We start from the raw sequence: 23,820 nt of genomic DNA on the forward strand, positions 1-23,820 counted from the left end.
TTGATATATTATAAATCCAATATCATATTACAAATTAATATCTATCCATTGTTATGAATTATTTAATTTATATAAATACAATGGTATAACTTTTACATATTAATAACAATAACAATTAAATTTATATATTAATAACAATTGAGTTGTAAAACACTTCTATAGTTATGTTAAAAGCCACCACTATCTTTCTAGACCCAAGCTCGTTTACACTATAGTTATACTCTCTTTTCAAAATAATATATATTTATTTTATTCTTTGTGGAGGCATGTATCAATCCCTTTATAATTTTTTTAATGAGAAAACAAAGTTCTATCCAAGGACACTCACGAAGGAAAAAGTCATTTGAATGGTGTATGCACGTATCAATTTGAAATAGGGTTGGCCCTATTTATATAACCTTTCACAATATTTTATCAATCATAAAACCACAAATTATGGTTATTTCAGCTTCCTCGGTTAGAAGGATCATGCCATTAAAAACAATGCTCATTGTAATTTAGAACCATTATATTGGGCGAACAATGACTCATCTATCATATAAAATCAATATTTCAAATATAATCTGCCACAACTTAATAGACTCAGGTTCCAAACAATAGGAATTGAATCTTCCTTAAAGTTGCAAAGTTGTGAGCAGTGGACCTAAATGGAATTATAATTTTCCAGTCATTGAGAATTTCATATTTACACTTGCAGCTAAAATACCAAAACATTAATTCCAGACATATGTGATATTCAAGCAAATCCAATAAAATCGGGCCTATAACTTCTTAAGCCAACCAAATTATAAAGGTGGTGTCTCACTTAAATAACGCTCCTTGACCTGGGACAAAGAATGTCATAATGGTTGGGGCAATAAAGTAAAACTACATAGAGCTCAATTGTTTCTGATCTCAATTCTTTTAAAAGGCAGTTGGAAGGTATGGAATCATGATGATTGACATTCATCATACCAACATTACATGAACTTCGATGAAGGTACACAACTCGAATTGGCACCCTAATACATCTGATAATCAATAATATGGACATGATCACTCTCTTCTCCCATCAGTTCCACAAATGTTTTGCAAAACCACAGGCAGGAAGACAAAATAAGAAAACCAATTGATAACTAGAAGCATTGTAGAAATTGAGATTCATTGTGCAAACTCATTGAATCTTCCTTATCATCTTGGTCCACTGTCCCATTGCTTAAACCGATTATGAAAAGTCAAAAAACCCTGTCCTCTTCACCTGATGTCACAAATCTGAAAAAAATCACAACTATACAACATAGGAAGAAATCAACCATTGCAAAGATGAATCAATTAACTTATTAAATGTATAACATAAATGATTAAAATTTGGTTTTATCATAATTGGAAACTAATGGATCTTGGCTCCTCTCGATGAGTGTAACAATATTGCACAATGGAAAAGAAATCATCTTGTTTGTAACAACTAAGAAAACTAATGAATGAAATGTGAACTCATTGTCATTAATTGACTTGAGAGGTAGAAAAATAGTCACACCCTTGCATTAATGCACACATATGACAAAATTGTAGTTGTGCTCGACTACAAACAACCTCCTTCTATAGGCCGAAGGCAACATCCAACCTAGAATATCGATTGTAACCATAAAATATTTCCAATCTCAATAAAACCAACATATCATGAAATAAAATGACAAATATTAATCTAAGAAATCCCTTCACAGTAATTTTTTGTCAAACAGAAATAAAATGTTACCTTATATGTGAATCCCTACCTGGAATCACGCTCTTGAGTAGATCAATAAATATCTTAGTGGTATTTAAAAACAAGAACAAAATTAGAAACTTGACAAAATATTTCAATATAATAATCCTACAATATTTCAAATACACAAATTTCACAGAATGACTCCAAACACTGAAAAAATCTGAGAAAAATGTTGACTATAAGTAACATGTTGACTAAATATTAAGTAGTAATCTTTTAAGCAAACTAATAACATGAATTGATAGCAAAGAATATGTTGGTTAAATACTAAGTATTATCTTATGGATTATGAGTAAATTAATAACATATATTGAAAATAAAAACACCAACACCCCCAACCATAGACCAAACCATTCACTTAACAAAAATGGAGAAAGAAAGATATATTGAACATGCATCACTGAAATGCAAAACAAAACTAACATTTGAAATAGATTAATCCAAATGCATATTAAAGATACATTAATGAAATGCAAAAAAAACTAACATTTAAAGTAGATTAATCCAATTTTGAACCATTTAGACTTACAAGCGATTAAATCTCTTGTTCTAGTCAAAGTATATTGTATCACTGAACTCCCACTTCAACGCATGGAATATTTTGTATCCATCATTAAATATATCTTAGTATGATGTCATGACCAATATTATTTCCCTTGAAATATTAGTGAGGGTTTGCAGAAACAAGAAGTAGGTAGGAAGCAAAGAAAATATCTTATTTAAATTGAGTAGCATTTTATATAAGGTGGGTGCTTTATTGAAAGTCTCTTTTAAAAAAAAAGGAACATGATAGGTATGATATGTAAAGCAAAACAAATTGCAATGATTATACTAGTTAATGGAGCAACGTATTGCCATTGGAGCGACGTTGACATTATGGTTTGGAGCAGCGTTGAGCAGCGTTAACATAATGGTGGGAGCAACGTTGATATAATGATTTGGAGCAGTAGCCTTGATGGCGTGGACATTAATATAATTTGGAGCAACAACATTAATAATAATACATTTGGAATAGTAGCATTAATATAATACATTTGGAGCAACAACATTAATAATAATACATTTGGAATAGTAGCATTAATATAATACATTTGGAGCAACAACCTTGATGGCGTGGACAATAATAGAATTCAGAGCAGCAACATTAATATAATACATTTGGAGCATAAACATTAATAATATAATTTGGTGTAGCTACATTAATATAATACATTTGGAGCAGTGGCATTAATAATAATACATTTGGAGCGTTGACATTTAAATTAACGTATTAGGCCAACATTTGGATCACTATTAATGTTGTGCAACTGTTAATATATCATGCCAATTCTTTAATACATCATGCCAAGTATTAATATATCATGCCAAGCGTTAATATAATGCTAATGCCAATTAATAGCTTTAATAATAATACATTTGGAGCGTTGACATTTGAATTCACTTGTTAGGCCAACATTTCGATCAGTATTAATGTTGTGCAAGTGTTAATATATCACGTCAAGCGTTAATATAATGCTAATGACAATTCAATGGTTTAATATTTGTTGCCTATGCGTTCATTATATTTCAGTGTTCTTATATTTTAAGATTCTTCATTACAAAGTTCACTGTTTATTAATGGTCAGCATAGATGGAGAGCGTTAATAAAATACATTGGGCAGTGTTGAGATTCTGGAGAGCGTTGAGATTATAATAGATTGACAACATTGAGAATGTTAATTAATTAATTAATTATTTTCTTTCAAAGCAATATATTTATTCATGATTTATATTTACATCATCTTTATCTCAGAATATTCCGAATAACAATAGTATTGCTATCAGTTCATGTAGCATGTTTTTTTATTGAAAAAAAAGGATCTTAGTAACCAGCCTCGTAATCATATACTGGTCTAATATTAAAGTGTATCATAGGTAGTACCATAGTGATATTTAGCAAAAATGTGCTTCTATAATAGCTATAAATAGTTCTTTGTAGTTCCAAAAACTATGACCCAAAAGGGAATTAGTAGATTGGATCTGCGTGATGTCACAAAAAAAGAGTTTTCAGGTTAGAGGTCATCCTAGAATTGGCATAATCCCAGCCTCGAGCCAAGTCTCACCCATTTTGATCTCCAGATGAAGACCACTCAACTCGTTTCTGATGCCTTGTTTGGAGAGTCGATCCGATTCCATGTTGAAATCTCTGTTAATGTGTTGTATGGAGGAGTGTAGAAGAGGGCTCCAGGGCATCTTGATCCGATTTAACCAGCCTTGTATGGAGGATTTCTAGATTGTAGCCTTGTTGCCAACATAATCGATAATGACCTTTGAGTTGCCATAGATGTGAATGGATTGAATATCCAGGAAATGTATAAACCACAAAAGTCCCCGTAATGCCATAGCTTCAACTTTTGTATTGGTTCCTTTACCCGCCCCCCAGTGTACATAATATGTCAGCTCTGGTTCAATGTGGAGTGTGAAACCATACCCACATATGTTGTTTTGTGATGCACCATCGAAGGGTAATTGACGTCAGGGCCAATATTTTTTTTTGCGGGCTTTTTTGTGATAACCTCTTGTATTACATCAGATATCTTGTTTTTAATTCTTTCCAGCACTTGGTCTCCCTGTTCTCTGTGGTTGTTGAAGATGATATTATTCCTCCATTTCAAGATTTCCCAAATGAAGATAGGAGGAATTAAGTGTCATGTATCGTGTTGGTTACTCAACCATTCCATCCAGTTCGCAATGTACATGAACTGTGGGATATTTAAACCATATGTAGCATCCAGATTTTTCCAGAATATAGAAACTTCAGGGAATTTAATGAACAGATGTCCATTATCCTCTTCTGCCTTCTTGCAAAGAACGCAATACCCAGGTCCCATCTAGTTTCTTTTCTGCAGATTTTCCCAGGTCAGATTTTTGTTCCTCCAGACCAGCCAGAGAAAAATGGTATTTTTTGTGGGAATGTGGGAGTTCCAAAATTTTGAAAACCAACCAACCTCTGGTTGATTGTCATTCAGACAACAAATTCTATGATATGTATCTACCACCATGGTGTTGTCTGCCTTCATCTTACCCCGCCATGCAATCATGTCACATTTTGTGTCCCTGTAGATACCAGTGTGCTGCAATTGTGTGCATATTTTATCCCACTCCATAGCGTTTTGTCCACTTAGTCTCAGCTCCGCTGAACGTTTCCATATAGGGCAACTGTTTTGCCAAGTCACAATGACTTGTTGCCAAAAGAATATGCCCTGGTCATTTAGTCCCTGAATGAGAGAAACCAAGATAGTGTCTATGTCCTCCAGTCCCTAGACACTGTCGCGACCAATTGCAATGTGGTGTCCCGTGCCCAATCTCCATGTGAGCAATGTAAGGAATAAATGGCTAATCTTAACAAAATTGCACTAGACTGCAGAGCCAGTTTTGTGTCCAATACATCCCCTGCACATCCATACTTTAAAATCAATCCCTTTCAGATATTTGTGTTTTATAATTTGACTCCATGTGCCTACACCAAAGATCCCGTGCCATATAGATTTGAGAAGAAGGGCTTGCCCAAATCTCTTCAAATGTAAGATGCCCTATCCACCTAGTCACTTCAGCAAAGTGATATGATCCAATTTTGAAAGATGGTATTTGTGCTGCTTCATACCAGACAAGATGAAATGTGCTGTGATCCCATTTAATTTCTTGATGATGGAAGTCGGTAGTTGAAATAGGTGTGCCCAGTACACACTCATTTGCGTTATCACAGCTTGAGTAAGAGTGAAATGCCCTCCCATAGAGAGACATCTATACTCCCAGCCCCATATTTTCCGATAGAATTGGTCAACTAGCCATTTCTAGTCTAAATTTCTGTAATTACAAGGCTTTAAATGGAAACCAAGGTATTTTAAACCAGCAAACATAAGCTCTCATGCAATACCAAATAAGTTAGCGATATAATCAGTAGTCTCTGTATCACCTTGTTCATGTACAATAGCCGATTTACTTTGGTTCATAATTAATCCAGTAGCATTTCCAAATTTAATGAAAATGTGAAAAAGGTGTAGCCAAGCAAACTTGTTGAGGATCCCCATGATGAGCACATCATCCACAAAGAAGTTGTGAGAAATATGAATATTTCTCCTGATGTTGAGAGTTAGAAAATGTCCTTCAGCTACAACATTTGTAATGTGAAGACTCAGACCATCTAAAGCCAAGATAAATAGGAGTGGTGATAGAGAACAACCCTATCAGAGACCCCTCCTAGCCTTAAAATATGTCGTCGGGTATCCATTTATGATCACCGCGAATTGTACATTTGATACGCAAGCCATGATCCACTCGGCAGCCGAGGGCTGAATACCGACCTTGTGGAGGACCAGTCTTAGATACCCCCAATCCAGACAATCAAATGCTTTTTTAAGGTCCACCTTCATAATCGTAACACCTAATGTTTTTGAATGGATAGAATGTAGGAATTCCTTTGCTATTGAAACTATGTCATGTATCTGACGATTTTTTAGAAAGCCAAACTGCTATTGGGAGATGAAGGATGAGAGGATGGGTCTCAGATAGTTTGCAATAGTCTTTGGGATGATTTTATAGACAAGATTACAGAGGGAAATGGGGCGTAAGTCAGAGAAGGAACGAGTAATAGGTTTTTTCGGGATTAGAGAAATATAGGTGGAGTTTAGAAGGGGGTGAACAAATCCCATTTCCTGGGATTCCTCTACTAAATTAACCAAATCAACCTCAAAAAGATCAAAAAAGTGAGTGAATGACTCAATGGTCCAATCGTTAGGGCCAGGGCTTTTGTCCCCATGGAAAGAATGCAGTGCCTCATGAATCTTCGTTGCAATGACCGGCTTGTAAAGGGCAAGATTCACATCATCATCAAACATATTGGGGTAGTGTTTTATTCCCCATAGTTGATCCTCCGGGAAGTCTATAGTTCTTTGGTCGTATGCATGTTGGAATAAAGTAGAGGTGGCCCGATTGATATCCTGTTGTGTTTGGCATTTGTTCCCTTCAGAGTCATAAATCTCCCATACAGAACTAGTATGTCACCGGAAATTTGGATATCTATGGAAGAACTTAGTGTTCCGGTCACCATCCCTGAGCCAGATAGCTCTACTTTTTAGTTTCCATGTTGTCTCCTTAATGAGTAGCAGAGCCATTATTCTTTTTTCTAATGCTTGAATGCGGCATCGAATGTCAATCGGGAGTGTGTGACTAGATATGAGTGAACCAATCTCTAGTAGTTCCTTTTTTATAGTTGTAAGTTCTCTGTTCAGAAACCACTTCTTTTTGATCTCCCATTGCTTGGTCTCCTACGTAAGAATCCCCAATTTGTCAATAAAGGATGGCATATGGGTGATATCGATTTTCCTCTCTGCTCCAAATTTCTTTGACAAGATCTGAATAAGTGGGATTTTCCAACCAAATCCAGTTGAACTTGAAGGGAAAACCGCCACGAAAATCATCCCGATGCCAGTGGAGAGTGATGGGGCAGTGATCTAATATATGCACACTGATAATTTCAGAAGAGACCATCCCGAGTCTCTCGATGATCTAATCATGTAGGAGGAAGCGAACGAGTCTCTTTGCAATATAACTTACACCCGACCGACCATTGTCCCAAGTAGGCATGTTGGTGGAGGGGTAGATATCTACTAAGTTATGGTCCATAATAATAGATTTTATTTTATCTTCCATGGCGTCAATTCTACTAGTGCGACCCCAGCTCTCGTGCACGTCAACAACACAGCTTAGATCACCTACCAAAACAAGGGAAGTTAGGTCGAGTATCTCCCACTCAAACATCCATTGAAAAATAGCTCTTGATAATGGTATGGGGCGTAAAAAATTAGTATATGAATGCGATCCAAGAGGCCACAGATGTGTCTAGCAAGTAGTATCCCAACAAAACAGGAAAAATCCCGAACCCTAACCCATCTTGGGTCCCAAATAGCAATCAGACCACCCGAGAGACCATTTGCATCAGAGGTAGCCATGTACCAGTCTGGTAGAATTCTCCGAAAATAACCAATCACCTGAGGAGCATGATGCATGGTTTCTTGTAGTAGAATAATGTAGGGATGATTAGATGTAAAGAGATCCTTCAGGGCCAGAAATTTAGGGGCGGCCCCAAGTCCCCTCAAATTTAAAGAAATAATAAAAGTCATGTTTGTCCTTGAGCGGGCTTCTGTGCTCCAAGGGCCTGAGTAGGGATATAGTCAACAATGGGGACGTCAATGAGGGCATTTGATTCCACAGGATAGAAAGATGGTCGGAAACAAGGACATCCATGGAAGTGTCTGCTGTCCCGTGGTTTTTTTTCCAGACAGTGATGTTACCAGTGGATGTAGGGATAATGTGAGGGGATGGAGGACCCGATGGTTTGTGGATGGTGAGTGACCAGAGGTCCAGGGTTTTCTTCTGGAGAAGGAAGTCAAGGTCACTGTCCACAGAGTTTGTGGGGGAATCTATCGGTGAATGTGGTGATACGGGAGTCGGTTTAGGAGGAGGGTCAGATGTAGGGGAGGGTGGTATGATACGAGTTGGGGACTTTTCCTAGACGTAACATATATGGGTGGCAGAAAGAGGTTCACAGTGCGACGGATGAGGCGGAGTGTTAGGTGGCAGTGTTATGAAGTTATGTGATGTGGGTGCAAGCCCTAGTAATGTGGCATCCAAGGGAGGGGGATCAGAACCTTTGGAGAGTGAGGTGGAAGGAACGTGAATAGGAGCATATTGTAATGGAATATCAACAGAGTGATGGGGATATTTTCCAAGTGGAGAGAGTGGAGGAGTACCTGTATACAGTGGAGAGACAGTGTTGCGCGTTGGTGTCTCAGTGCCCCCATATGACGAGCCATCCGCAAATATATCTTTTGTCTGTTTCCATATACCATTCTGAGGGTTTCGAGTTGCCATAGGTTTGGGCCCCCAACGTCGAGGACAATGGGCCAGAAGGTGTCTAGTGTGGTGGCAATTCAGCCACCAGAAGGGGACTCCCCAATAGTCCAGTCTCTGGATTAGTTTAGTGTCGCTCCAACTGAGAGCAATATGGTCAGAAAATCCTCCACTGTAATTTTTTTCTATGAGGATTCATGCCACCCTTTTTTCAGGTGCCCTAAGGCATCGGGGATCCACATATACAAAATTCCCAATTGCATCTCCAATATCAGTGAATACCCGCTTCGACCAGAATTCAATGGGGAGACCAGGTAGTTTTACCCAGATAAGATTATTTTGTGGGGTGTCTTTAGCAGGTTAACACTGATATACCAGGAGTATAGAGCGAGAAAACTGCGCCCCCTTACCCAGGGAATTGATTTAATATTTTCGAGGTCTTCTTGACAGAGGAAATGGAAGTTGTACCAATCGTTGAGCAGGCGAACCACCGTTGGCATGTAATCAAGCAGTATGTGCCATTTTGAATGTAACCAGGCGCGCATGTCTGAATCCTCCATATCGGCAAAGTGCCACTTCCCAACCAGAGCATGCTTCTAAAGGCTAATTACACGGTCTGATAGCACATCGTGCCCAAAAGCCAAATTGGGTGCAGGATCAGTAATTTTAATTGTGTGGGTAGGGTGATGAGCACGACATCCATGAACCAAGTGTGAGCTCCCATGCAACGACGATGGCACATATGAGCCATCTGGCAGTATGTGCGATGGATATGGTTGGAACCCTTTGTCCAAGGGAGTGGTCCCCCACCCAAATGATTGTTTAGCCTCCATTGTGGCACAGATGAGCGCATCATGCATTGAGGTGTCCAAAGCCAGGTATTCCATCACCCCGAATAGTACATGGACGGTGCAATATACAACCGGGAGAGAGTAGGTGGAGATGATAATGAGAGGTCAGGTGTTAGGTGTAGGGTAAATGTGCCATTGTCAGAGAATGTCTAGGGATCCCCACAGTCAGATATTCACATCAAGAAGCATCATAAAAGGTATTAGTAAAGGGAGGGGTCAAATTTGGACGCAATCGAAATTTAAGTCCAAATGAGGTAAGTACCTAGATACAGGAGAAGAATAAATATAGAAATAGGGAATGACGGTAATAGAGGATCTTAGTCAGGGTACGAGGATAACATCTATCAGATGAAGAATGTGGGAAAGTTTCTCGAGACGTGTTGATGCAGAGAGGCCAGTACGTCGCCAGCTAATTTTGAAATCAAGCCAGATTTAGGGGCAATAGGTTGCCGGAAAAATATTCAGGTTCAAGCCGAGACAGAGACGAATGAGGAGGCTAGATATGGAAAACAAATATTAAATAGGACTGTGGGCAATCTATTCCATCACAACAACAAACACAACAACACCCAGGGCACGTCCACCAGTTATTGCAAAAATGAAATCCAAATGAGTTGCATGGTCGGGATACAGTGAAGGAATTTATCCAGCGGTGACAGAGGGTGTTATAGCTGGTAATATGGAGGCAGTCAATCCCCCATAAGGGATTGTGGGCAGTATAGGTGGAAAAGGTCACTCCAGAGGGGCATGTGGATGCCTGGGGGGAGACAGGAAGTGTAGGCAAATAATACAATTGAGAAGGTAAGTGGAAATACAGAGTAGAATAATAATGTGAAGAATCTCAGAATGTACAATAGAGAAAAGTGAGAAAAATATTGAACATCATCAGAAGAGAATGATAACTGAGTAATAGTGTGACTAGATAACCGAGCACCAAAATAACAAGAACATTCGATAACCAACCCATCTCTTTCAACACCGAGTAACACACCCAGTTGTGCTCTATGACTGAAAATGATATTGCTCCAAACCTCTCCTAGGGAATGGTTGAAGGAGATGAGAAACCTTGGTTCTTTGTGAAGCTTCTACTCCATTACGAATTCCTTAAACTTGGACCAAGCTTACCTATTGGTATCTCCTAGTTTATCTAGGCTAAGAGTGAGTTACCTAGTTGCCAGAAAACCAGGATCAACAATGGTTACTTTCATAGAAGTAGTTCAAAAGAATAGGAAACATGTAGCGCATTCTTTGTGCCTTGAATGATACGTGAATACATGAGATAGTTTGTCGAACCTGAATTTTGAGAGATTGCATGCCATTGTCTTGTGTGAGAAACCATGAATTGAATAAAGGTAAAGTTTAAATTTTCCAGCGTCAACTGATTTTGGAACAACGTTAACATTGACATCCAAGTAGTGCATTGGATATAGTTTGCGGGTAGAGTGTTAATACATTGTTTGCAACATAGTTATCTAATTCGAATTGGATATGGAAATAATTTGTCCATGTAAAATTAAATACTGAAATTTTTTCTAGAGTATATATATTAAAATGATTAGCATATTATTTATTTTTATTTTTCTAAATTTAAAAAAATTGGATTGAATAATGATTATATTCAAAATTTCAAAGAAAATTTATTGAATCTTTCTCTTATAAGGATATTGTTGTTTATTTTTCTTTTATAAGGATCCAAAAATCATGAAGGACAAAATGCATCAAATTTATTAGAATTTCAAAGTGGGAAAATATGTAAGCAAAACCTAATAACGTAAATAAAAAAATGTCAAATCTGAAGTTCAATGAAAAGAATGAGAGATGGGCAGGGTTGAAGTGACCACTAAATTTATGTCTTAATCACAATTCCTATTGAATCCAAATTTATTTAACAATAAGTGTGTGCAGATTATCCTTTGTGTGGACCAGAAAAAGAACCCCCTCTAATTTAATTCCACATCACTGATCCTCTGTTTTACGGTCAACCTAACAACTATAATAATTGCTATCATTCATTTTTTTTTAGAAAAATGAAAATATGGGTTTTAAATTTGTTATCTTTTTAAAATATAAAGTTTATCCTTCCCTACAATATTTTAATAAAAAACTTGTAATTTTTAATAAGAATGTTACCATCATTTGATTGCAAAATTTTAATATAGAATTTCTATAATCTTTTTAATATAGAAACTACTGCTTTTCATTTTTATTTTTAAATAAAAAACTTTCCATTATTTAATTGCAATTTTTAATATAAAATTTCAATAAAAATTTTATACTACTGTTTTTATTTCTTTTACCATCACTATTTTTCATTTTTTTAACCATAAAAATGACCTAAAATATGTTATTGAACCCCAAGCATCAATGGTTGTTTACCCTACTCCCTATACCACATTCACTTGAACGAATCACTTTTATCGCTTTTAGGGTATAACTATTTACCCTCATCTTATCACCTTCCCTAGTCTCTTCAGGATCTCGATCTCGTGCTAGAAACTAACACATTGTTTTTCATTTTTTCTTAATATAAAATTTATCGCCGATCAAACAAATATGTATTGTATCAAGTCAAATGTAATTTTCCACGAATTGAATCGTACTTGTGAATTTTTGAATTTTGTAATTGCGAATTTTTGAATTTTCTGGCTCAATAGAACCAAACTTGGTAACTATGGTTTGTGTTTATATGGAGAGCCCATCATTTACATGGAGAGAAACATTAATACTTTTTGAAGCAACCTTTCTATGATAATTTCCAAGATTATTATGGAATGTATTTACATGATGAAGTGTGTTACATTATCCATTATTCTAGAGAGCGTTGATGATCCGGATCTTGGGAGGAGGCCCCCAAGATCTAAAAGATTGAAATGGATCTTGGGGTAGAGAGACCCCCAAGATCTGAAAACTTGAAATGCCAGAAGAAAAAGAGGAGAATGCCCAAAAAGCAACACCACAAAGAAACTTTTTATTAAAACCGACTGATCTGGATTTAAACAGGAACGCCACAAAATACCGAGATAACCATATACAAAAAGATGCAACAGAAATAATGCTTCATTTCATTAATGGAAAATACTGAAATATGCTTACAACCAGAAATGGAAATAAACCAGCTAGGGCGATGGTAGCTTATCTCTAAGAAGATATGTGTGGCTACATGCCTCTGAACTGTAAAGGCTACATTGTGGCGGACAATTTGTCCTTTTACAAAATGTGACTTGTTACTTATAGTATTTTTCCATTACAATACCACGGGTCAATTCCATGGGTGAATGAATACCATGGGTGGATTTTACAATACCACGGGCGGATGCCATTTACAATACCATGGGTGAATGAATACCATGGGTGGATTTTACAATACCACGGGCGGATGCCATTTACAATACCATGGGTCAATGAATAATATGGGTGGATGAGTACCATGGGTTGATGCCATTTTCCATTCGGATCAGTTGATACTAAAAGATACAGAGTAGACACATCTACAACTATGAAATATTAGAGAGAACACACAACGACAAATGCTAACAAAAACTAACCAATTTACATGAAACAATAAATGACAAAGCAACAAAACTGATTGTGTAAGACTACATCAAACTAGGAAACTACTACTACAAGAGAATGAAGCTACAAATGCGTATAACTTCGAATGTGTCATCTCTACTATGCCTCATCTACATTTATACAGAAAATAAGTCGATTAATTGTCTCTTTAGGTTGGAAGGGCCATGGTGGTGATGTCTCTTTGAAGCTCAATAGGTATTGTGATGGTGCCTCTTCGAATATGAGCAGGTCATGACGGTGAGGCGGTGCAGGAAGTGAATACGGTGAGGTGGTGGTGGTTCGTTGGTGAATTGACATGAATAATTGTTTTCAACACTCCCCATTAATTACGACTGACAGCTTAACCATGACTCAACATAACTTAGAGATGTCTGCTAGTCTAAGTCTTAGCTAGGGCTATGATGACTCAAAACTTTGACCTCAACTCTGGTGATAAATTTCTTTTTCCTTTTCTTCCAAATGTTGTATCCTCTGGACTGTTTCGTCTTTGCCTTTTTAGTGTAAGTTTCAAATTTTAGTTTCTTTATTTGATGTTGTAGCTCTTTCATCGTGATATCTTTGTTTAACATAAAAACATAGAAAATCATTCTAGGGTGTCCATGGACGTCCTTTACCTCTTCAAAAATTTGTTCGTATGTGGACTACTGCCACATGTCATCTTTTATAGTTTGTTCTTCATTATCAGTATGTTGCAACATAAGCCCATAATAAAATTTCGTCTCTTCAAGACTCCAATACATGAAAATTTCATCGACATTTTCATTTCAACATTTTCCATGTTGTCTTCAACATTCATTGCTTCAACTTGTATGCAAACATCATCAACACATTGTGTTTCAATCCATGCTTCAACGAACTTTAATTCTTATTCAAATTTTGTTGTTTCATCTCGGTTGCTTCTAACATCTTCACACACAAAATCAATGTTAAGTTTATATGAAAAAACATCTTCATAACCATATTGGTTTTGTTCATTCTACTTTGGAATGAGAGCTTTCTTCTCTTCTTCCTTCTTTGATTCCGTCGATACCTCATAATATTGATTCTCCACCTCTGCTTCTGCAAACAGGGTTTCTTGCACCTGGTTTCGAGACACAATTGGGTTTCTCTCACCAAATAACAACATATCAATAAGATGTTTCTATTGCATCATATGCAACCACTCATCACTAGTAAATTGTTCTTCATCAAAGCTAACATCAACAATTTCAATTGGTAGATCCACTGAATCAATTGCTTCTCCATTGGTAGCATTATCTACACGAAAATAAGCTTGTGTTGATAACACACCATCAACATTGTGATCAACTTTCAAGTGAGATTCAACAAAATCTTCATCTCTTTGTAGATCTGCTGCTACAGATGCATCTTCAATTTCATCTTCAAGCACTACTAAAGTATGTTGTATAACACTACTATCTTTGACTTGATTACTCCCCTTTGCACCAAGAGTCCTTTCAAGGATATCTCAAGGCTCCTTTGTTGTCTTTGCATCTACAATGATAAGAAGAATGCTATCATCTATGCATTCCTTTATGAATTTTAATGCCAAAGCATTCTACTGGCTACTTGGGGCCTGACCCAAGTTCAGAAGTGAGTTTAGCCAAGCAAATTCCGGTACTATCGGCCCTTTCAACAACATTCCACGGTGCGCAAACTGAGGTCTCACCTGAGGTAGTATGGGAGGGTGCTGGAGCCAGGTTTCTACACCCTAGGGATGTCTTGATGAAGTCTGGGAAGTTCGTGAACTGATCTTGCATGCTTGCGCTGCTCCGCGCAGCCATCTGTCCTTTGAGACTTGTGCAACTACTTCTGCGTAGATCTGTAAGGGGCGCAAAGGGGTGCTGTCCAGATCCTTTATCCTTACTATGCTTTTATTATAGATCTTGACTTAAATATGTGGGCCTAATATTCTTATTAATCATTCAACATTTATAACCACTGTGCGTAATCACAAACAGTAAAGAAATTCATAAATATCATAGAAGCAATAAACACATAGTATTCGAGAATCAACTTATCTTTTATTAATCCTCTGCTCAAATACAATCCCAACTCTACCTTACGCACTCAGATGCAGGGGTCTGCGCACACAACTGCGGACTATACCAGGCCTCTACGCACTCAGCTACAGAGCCTCTTACTACTGCTACGACCTGTTATGCTCCTATACCAATAGGTGTCATATTTCATGATTGACTTGATGAGCTACGTAATATGTTCATACCTTTCCTTGTTGCAAAGGTTTTCCATATTGTTAAAAAGTCAATTTTTTTTTTTTTTAAATGTAAAGAGGGTATACCCTAAAAGAAAAATCAAAGGGTGAAAAGAAATAAAATGGTCAAAAAAGTGAAGGAAAATGAACCCCACCAAAAGAAAGACCAAGGAAAGTGTGCAAGTCTAAATGCCACTACTTTTACTCGTATGCAATAATCAAATTGTGTGCAACTTGTAACTTATGCCACAATTGGTGAACAGTCAAATAGTTTAAACTTGGCTAGTTCATATTTTCAATTTTATGTTTTAGAGGTAGAGAATAAAATTTGACCAAACTGTTTAATTTTGGTAGATAAGTAGATAGGTAGAGTGAATAAAAGGAGCTCAACAGTTTAATATAAGCCCTTGGATGTAATAAGGCTAGACTTATATAGATTTCTACATGTAAAAGAAAAAGTGTGATAAGGGTTTGCCAGTCCAAGTGCACTCTAATAAAGAAGAAAAAATGTCAGGGTAAAGTAGGTAGGCTAGGTAGATGGTGTTGCAGAATTATTTGTGATGTATAATGTCTCTAAATGTGCTAATTTTCACTTTTATCACAAGTATAAGGCAGACATTTCACTTGATGTAGTTCAAGCAAAATAAGGTCAAATAATTAACTCCCCTTCACATTTTTCCCTAAATATTTCACTAATTCCCCCTAAAGTATTAAGGCCTTTGAAAATTAAAGGGGTTCAGAGAATTTCTCTGACTTCTGGAGGGACCAGACCCTCGGCCCAATAATCTAAAAGCCTAAAGTACTTAAAAACCATCATTCATTCATTCTCATAAGTCTTTTCCTAAGTAAAATCCCATTTTACTTAGGAAAATTACACAATATTACATAAATCCACTTTTCACTTTAGCCTAAGTTGAATATACTCTCTAATGTTTTACTTAGCGCTTATTCTCATTTTATGTCATATTAACTTTTAACACATATTATATAACTCCCGAATAAAGTTCCACCCTTTCTCGTATTATTTAATTATATATTAAATCCCCAAATTATTATATACCTTGCCCCAGTTAATTATAACCATAAACACAGTTAAAAAGGGATTAATAGATTAATCCGAGATTCATTAATAACCTAATCTCCCCACTCCGCAAAAAGGGATTAATTAACCCTCCTGGTTAATTAAGAACCTCCCTGCCATTCATAATCAGTGGGATTGCTATCCCTCGGCCGAAAACTACCTGCCTCCAAAAGTGTTGCGATCACATACCGCTTACTGCCCTCCATAAACGACAGAACGTCATTTCCCTGCGTATGTCACCCGCCCAATAATCCAAAAAACCCTTGCCAACCTAGATTTTGTGAATAAAACCAATGAAATGTCATTTTCAATGTTTTATTCGGCAAACTATGTTCCCATGCAAAGCGACGTCCCAGTCAATTGCTGAAGCTTTTCAACTGCCACCTGGTGAGAAAATTTGCAGCGACGCCGTCAAGAACCTGTTATCCATCCTGCCATTGCATTGTTCACTTACCCAATATAGGTATTTACCCATTTCCACCGAAACCCTGCAAGTTTTGGTTTTGTACTGAATATTCCACAGAAAATACCAATTTCACTATACATTCAGTCTTTGTTTCACTATATAGGTTCCCAAACCTGCTGTTTTCACTATTTTCACAGAAACCCAAATTCCATTCTCGAATCCAAAAGAACCATAGATGGAAACTCCTATAGCTCTAAATATTGTACCCATGAACGCTCCTCACAAAGATTTAGATTATTTGCCTCTGGCCGATAAAGATTTTCAGATAAAAGACTTATCCGGTAATGAAAACCACCTTAAGATATTTTGCCAAGCCAGAGACAGCTATCTTAATGGCTCTGACATCTTAGTATTGTGGGAATCCAACCTTCCCAAGTACTTCCTCCCTTCAGTCCATGTGTTCCTAGATATAATTTATCACTGATGTGCTAATTATGACCCTAACCAAAGAGCAGTCATGTCCCCAAGTCAAACAATCCTTTTTCCCATAACTGCTCAGTCCATCAATGAAATGCTGCAATTCCACTCCAGTCATGCTCTCACTCCCCTTTCTATGGGATACTTACTTGAAAGAGCTCCCCAATTGTCTCAATCAGAACTGACTCGCATCTGTCAGATGTTCATGGACCCTAAACATCAGCCTAAAGGCCCACCTCCTTATTTGCAGGTTTTCTTTACAGATACAGGAAAAATTATTGTTGATATGATAGCCTCAATCATGGGATTCAACTCCGGAGAGTATGTTGATGAGATAACCTTAGTATTATTGTCAATTTTTACTCCTGGACAACCCCCTGCTGTTAAATATGATTATGCCTCTTATATTGCCAACAAAATTCATGACCAATTCCTAAGACTGGACAATGAAGGAGTCTTCAAATACACTACTTTCATCTATCATCTTCTGTTGTATTATCAGTCAGACAACTTCCCTTTCCCTGTCAAGAAACTTGACACTAGAGGCAATCCAAGGTCTGTCATCTTTTGGAGTCCCATTTTCCATAATTCCATTGAGACCCCTTACACCTACAATGAGTTCATTGACCTATTTGTCCATCCAGAAACCACTTTATTGACAAGAGTTTCCCCTCCTAGGATAAATGGTGATATGAAGAAAATCCTCCAGCTCTCCAAGCAGTACAGGATAGGTGACTGGTACCTATATAAGAATCACACACAAATAAGTATTTATGGGTGTGAACTTTGCCCTTTTAAGCTACCAAAGTATGTTCCAATGAGACTCTTTGCATTGGAATATTTCAGGCAAATGATAAATGCAGACCTAGTCCATTTTTTTAATGCTAAGAAGAAAGCTCAGCTTAGAATCAAGAACTAGCTAGGCCCTTTTTTCTGCAACACTAGGGAAGCATGGAAAGAAGCATAAATTTTTTTAGAAGAGCATCTTAAGTTACAAAAGAGTTTTGGGTGGAAATCATATGATCCTAACAACTTTATATGTGATAGAATAATGAAGAACAGGTTGTCCCCATATATTCACCATAGAATTCTAGAAATTGAAAAATATGCAAATATGGATGAATGGAGGGAAGGTACCCTAGTAGAGCATGATAGTGAACAGGTCAATTTTGAGAAAGTTATGAGAGATCTTGAGAAAACACTTGACTTGGATTCTTTTGGGCAGGTACCATTTAAGTTATCTCAAAGGTCAGGAGTTGGTGCCTCCAGTGTTGGAACCTCTCAGCAACCTTCACAGGAAACAAATATACCAGCTACAGGGTCATCCAAGGGAAAGGAATTAGAGATCAGCTTTTAACACACTGAATAGCCTACAATATCCAAACAGCCTGAAACTTCCAGAGAATAGGCTTAAATACAGACTCCTCCCACTCAGACCAATATGGGAGAGCCTCCAGTTCTACAAACTCCTCTAAATGAGGAAAGAAACAAAAAGAGAGATAGGGAAAAAACTACCCCTGCCAGTGAACCATCAGGATAGAATGGAACAAAGAGACAAATATTAAATCCCCTTTCAGAGGAGGAATTTGCAAAAGAAAATATAGATAGCCAGAGGGAAGAAGGAGTGGAAAGCCAACAAACTCTCCCAGCAGAAGGAACATCCACTAGCTCTCAGAGGCAGGAGCTAGAAAGACAGAAAAGTGTAGAGATATCTTCTTTCAAGCAACCAGGGACTAATGCCTCAGATATCAAGAAAAAAATCACGGAAATAAAAGCCAGGAATGATCCATTTAGGCTACAGGTTTATAACCAATATTTGAAGATGGCTCCTACAAATCAACAGAGATTGATGTCAGCCTATGAAATCAAAGAAGGAAAAATGATAATGAGCTATTTCAAGCCCAAGGTGCAACAACCTATATCAGCAGCAAATTATCTTAGAACAAATTTTGAAGTCATCAAAAAGGATATTCATCCTTTGGATTAAAATGAGTTGCATAAGAAAACAGGAGAAATGATTTACTCAACCTTGAATGGCAAGGCAATGATGGCCCACAGGTTACAAAATTCTTTGGACAAAACTACTGCTCAACTACACTTGGAAAAGGCCTCCTCTCAGGCCAAAGATAATAGAATAAAAACCTTAGAAGAAATAATTATTGGATTGGGCCATGATCCAAAAGATGAAAAGGCTACAAAAGCCTTGATCAAAAAGAAAGATGAAGATATTGCCGCCCTAACGAAGCAACTAAAACTACCACCTTCAGGGCATCCATAGACTGATGAAGTTATAAAGCAAAAATTTGAAGAAGAGCTGATGGATTTACTCTTAAAGCTCAAAGAACGATTGAATGATACTGAACAAGCACTTGAAAAGGCATTGAAGGACAAGCATGGAGAGTCGAACTCCCAGCCTCCCAATGTAATACCAGTAGTATAAAAAACAGTCCCATCAACTCTTGGAGCAACATTGGCACCAAGTATTCCACCAGTCACAGTAGAGGTAGTTACAGGTACAACAACAACAGTAACAACAGGAGTAGCACAGGGCAGTACTGCTAATTTGAGCACAGAAGAGCTAATAAAATCAATGGAGGACCTGAGACTACAAGTTTTAGAACTAAATAAGGTAAAGGAGAAATATGCCAAAATGAAACAAAACTATGATCTCTCAAAGATAAATGTTGCAGAAAAGACAAGAGAGATTAAAATGTTAGAAAACAAAGTAAAATCATTGGAGAAATATCTTACATTTGACAAGCCTCTAACATAGATCAAGAGAATTTTTTGGGCCAACATCACTCAATCCATAAATGATGTTTGGCCATCTATCCAAGTGATTTTTGAGCAGATTGATCTTGTGAAGGCAGCCCAAGAAGAAGTCCAAAGGACAAGAGCAAAATTAGGAAAAATGCATGAGTAAGCCAACAGGCTCATACATTTTTTGAATACTAGAGATAAAGAACAATTGGAAGAGTTAGGCATTAATGACAGTGTTATCACTTAGGTTGTTCCCTTTGACTCCCAAGGGAATACAGCCGAGTTAACTACTAACCAATCTTTCAACTACAGGTCCTAGCCTACATGCAACCAGAGAGGGCTCTCTCTTTATGATTTAACTTTGTTTTGGTGTAATTTTAGGCTAGTTATAATGTGCAGGATTTTGTTTTGAGTTTGGATGGATGATGGTTTCAAATAGATCTGATATGCAGCTCTCAGAATAGCTTAAACTATTGAGAAATGGAGTCAATGACTGTGTACTACTGAAAGTGCTTGTTGGGAAAGAGGTAGTACTACAGAGCCAGATAGGTATCCATGAAACAAATATTCAAATTTAGGAATAGATGGCATGGAATCAGGGAATGAAAGGCAGTCAAGGATCTTTCACTATGCTGATAGAGGGAAAGGTGAGAATATTATCTAGGAACAGTTAAGAATTCCTAAACAACATTCATAATGAAAGAATCAGTGAAAATATGAGCAATGAAGAATTCATATTCATGACCAAATCTGCAGAAACATAATTAGAAACAGAGATTGAGCAAAGGGTGTATTTAAACAAGTCCTGAGGTATTCTTTTTCTCTGTCGCTGAGATCATGAATCATACATGTGAATTTAGCAAACATAGGAAAGACAAAACATGGTTTAGAAAAACTTATTGTTTCATTAAACAACACAGGAATCCTGTAGCAGAACGCAGCTCATCACATTCACATCCAGACAGTGCAGAAATCATAAACTCCATCAGCTCTTTGTATTAGAAAATCTGTAAGTTACAGCGCAGCTCTTAGAGTGAAAATCATCAACCAACCCCAAATACGTTCTATGGGGAGGTATATATACAAAAATATGATACAAAATATCTAGATGATGAGTCTTCATGTAATAAATTACATCACCAACTCTTCCAAGGAAGTAAATGAAGAATTAAATATTGTAGTTAATATTGGCTTGCTAGCTGTCTATTATGTCAGAGAATTTTTGACTTTCTGGGCTGAATGAGTCGGCTGCCTGCCGCGCATTTATTCTGCGTGTGCTTTTCTAGTGCTGTTATGCTGCCTGTTGTTGTCTTGGTCTTCATGGTCTTCATCTTTGGTGCTGGGCTACTTTACTTTTGATGAGCTGTAATTGACATTCCAATTCTGCTTTATGTTGCTTTGCTGGACCGTGCCATCTGTATATGCTGAACTGTAGTTTACAAAAAAGAATTAATACCCAAAATCACCTGAGCAACGTCTCCAACATTCCTCTCCACCAATCTTCTATAGGTATCTGATGTCTTTGTATCTTTATCAGTGTTTCATCAGCTTCTATGTATCTGTAAAAGTTTGGCTGTTCTTCAAAGAGATGATTTATCTCATGTGCAATATAGAATATATTTTCTAATTTATCAAAGACAACTTGTCCAGTTGGAGGCCCTGTATCTTCTGAAGTGCTTGAGGAAGTTGTGATTTGGTTGGCAGCAAAATTGTTCACTCCGTTGGCATAATGCTCATGCGTCAGCAGTTTTCCAGCACTGATTACTAGGCTAGGTAGCCCTCTACTCTGTAATTCTGCGATATTTATTCTGAAGTCATTCACCTCTGCTTGCATATCTTGGCATTTTCTCTCCAATGTCTACACAAAATTCCTAAGGGTTAGCACCCTTTTTATTAGCAAAATAGTTTCAGTCCTATTCCTAATTCCCAATTTGGCCAACTGCCCTTTGGTGTGAGTATTCAAAAATTGGATCATTCTGTTAGCTTGCTCGGGCATATTTCCTAGAGATGTTCTAGCCTTTTGGTTTTCAAACTGAGCCAAGCTTATTAAATCCATTTGCTCATGAATAGTCTCAATGGATTGCCATTGGTCTGTAATGGATTGGCCAATCTTGGCCCACAAGATTTTCTTGATATCTGCTAGGGTCCTACCAAAAGTGAGCTCTTTCTCCAGCTCCTTTATTCTTCTTTCTAAGGCCTTGACTTCCCTTGTCTTCTTAGCCACTTCTTGTTTTGATTTATCATATTTTTCCTCAATCTTAGCCAGCTTTTCCTTGGTTTCTTTCAATTCTGCCATTTGCAGTTCCAAGGCTTCTATTTCTTTCATCATGTTGTCCATTTTCAAGCTGGTGCCTTGCTCTGTAGGTGCTGAGGTAGTTGCTAAAATTGGTGCTGAGCTTGAGGAACCTGCTTCTGATGTTGTACCAGTGGGAGGGATTATTGTGGTGGCCGTGGGAGGAGCAGCTTTGAGAATCTGATCTGTTTGAATTGGCTGAGAGGCCAACTCTCCCTGTCTCCCCTGTAATGATGCCTCCAAGGAACTTTCTGTCTCTACCAACCTTTTATGTAAGGTTGTAAGAAAAGCTACAACGTCCTGCTCCTCTTTTTGTTGGGCCACCTCTGTAGCTTGAGGATGCAATGTGGGTGACAGCTTGATTTGTCTTCTTAGGGCAGCTATGTCTTCATCCTTCTTTTTTATCAAGGCCTGCACACCCTTGGGATCAGTGGGGTCATGTCCCAACTCTATGATGATCTCCTCCAAGGACTTGATCCTATTGTCCTTGGCCTGTGATGAGGCTTTCTCCAACTCTAGTTGGGCAGCAGTATTGTGTAAGGAGTTTTGCAATCTGTGGGCTAACAATGTCTTATCTGCTAGAGTAGAATATACCATCTCCCCGGTCTGCTTGTGCAATTCAATCTGGTCCATCGGATGGATATCCTTGGCGAACACTTCCAGATTGGTTCTAATGTAATCAGCAGCTGATTGGGGTTGTTGAGTTGTAGGTCTGAAGTGACCGAGGGTCAATATTCCTTCCTGGATGTCATAGGCTACCATTAGCCTTTTTTGATTGGTAGGGGCCATCCTTATTAGCTGGTTGTACCACTGTAGTCTCACTGGCTCATTCCTGGCTTTGATATCAGTGAATGCTTTTTTAATATCAGAGGCCTGTCTGCCCTGTTGCCTTGTGGATGTTACTTCCACCCCCTGCTGTCTCTCTTGCTCCTGCTGAAAGGAGCTGGCCGATGTCTCCATGCCTGGGGGAATTTGTTGTTCTGTGGGCCCTTCTGGCATTTCTTCCTCCGAAAAAGGATTTAGCCATTGCCTCTTCTCTCCTTGCTGATCTGTAGATGTCCCTGGAGGGGTCTCTTCCTGCCTATCTGTCTTCTTTTCCCTTTCCTCATTTAGAGGTGTTTGCAGCATAGGAATTTCAGTCACTTTTGCTTGAGTTACAGGGTCTTGCCCTTGACTCTGTCCATCTGTAGAAACCGGTTGATCTGCCATTTTTTCTTGTTGTCCCAAATTGTGCACTTGTTCTTCTGAATGCTGCACCTCTTTTCCTTTATCTTTTGCTGCAGGTGATGCACTTACTTGGGAAAGTTGCTGGTGGGCGTGGCAGAAGAGGTGCCTTCTCCAAGGTGCCGAGGAGCTGTAAAAAAGACCCATCCAAAAGATTCGAAGTCAACAGATTTTTCCAGATTCTTGATTGCTTTTTCTGTTATTTCTTCTTCAGTGAGCTCTTCCATTAGGGTGCCTTCTACCCATTCTTGTTGATTGGCATATTGTTCAAGTTGAGGAATATTGTAATGTACATATCCTGC

The 23,820-nt window shown here is 37.8% G+C and overlaps 1 pseudogene; it reads right to left on the minus strand.

Annotated features, from left to right (window-relative positions):
- Window positions 1–805: 805 nt before the first annotated feature.
- Window positions 806–23,503, minus strand: LOC149250696 (uncharacterized; annotated as a pseudogene).
- Window positions 23,504–23,820: the final 317 nt, after the last annotated feature.

Source organism: Pinus tabuliformis, chromosome 7 (assembly GCF_031772625.1).
Source record: "Pinus tabuliformis cultivar Carrire ecotype Pingquan chromosome 7, CPIR1, whole genome shotgun sequence".
Taxonomy (NCBI): Eukaryota; Viridiplantae; Streptophyta; class Pinopsida; order Pinales; family Pinaceae; genus Pinus; species Pinus tabuliformis.